The sequence below is a fragment of the Pterocles gutturalis genome, unplaced genomic scaffold (assembly GCF_000699245.1).
Source record: "Pterocles gutturalis isolate BGI_N339 unplaced genomic scaffold, ASM69924v1 scaffold14467, whole genome shotgun sequence".
NCBI lineage: Eukaryota > Metazoa > Chordata > Aves > Pterocliformes > Pteroclidae > Pterocles > Pterocles gutturalis.
In genome coordinates this window covers 11,776-12,557 of record NW_010108182.1, presented here as the reverse complement: position 1 = coordinate 12,557, position 782 = coordinate 11,776, and positions in this window count along the sequence as shown.

Genomic DNA, 782 nt, shown 5'->3' with positions numbered 1-782 from the left:
ACCCCTGGGTGCAGGCAGGGGGGTCGTTAAGTGACTTCATGGGAAAAAGCATCGCGGTGGCGGGGGTCTGGCGTTTCCAGCGTGCCCTGCCTGCTGCGGGGGTCCTCGGAAAGCCCGGCTGTGCTGGGGGTGTGTGGTCCCAAAGTTGGGGTCTGTCACCCGGGGTGCAGCGAGTCAGCTGGCACACAGAGCGGGGATGTGGTTGGGTTGCGTTTCTGAGCAGAGATGGGTGCTGGGGGGTGAACCCACAAAGCTGGCACCCCCTGGTTACAGATCGTTTTCTGCTCATACACCAAATCGTAAAATTCTCCTCCTGTTATGTCTGCGTGACTGTTCGGCACAGTGCTTGGCTCAGGGCTTCTCGCCCAGCTTGCAGATCACTGGCCGCGCTCAGCCCCATCTTCCTTTGGCTCTGGGGTGCTCTGGGGTAGGTGGTCTGGGAGCCGGTGGTCGCCGTCTCTGCCTGCCAGAATGACCTTTCCCCAGTTCCGTGCTGTCTTGGGGGGCTTTATCCATCCTCCGCAGGTGGTCGCTCACATTCTTATTTAATCACTTTGAAGTTCTCCCATAATTTCTGCTTATTTGACATAAAGCCCTTGATTAATGGTGAATAATGATGCATAGGTTTATTTAGGACATTCTTCTCTTCTGGGTCCCCCTTCCTGTGTCAGTTCTTCTTGCCATCTTCCTTGGTGACCAGATTCCCTGGGATGAGCTAAAACATCCTCCATCATCTTCAGACTTTATTAGTGACAGCCGTCAGTGGCTACAAGGGGAGAAAC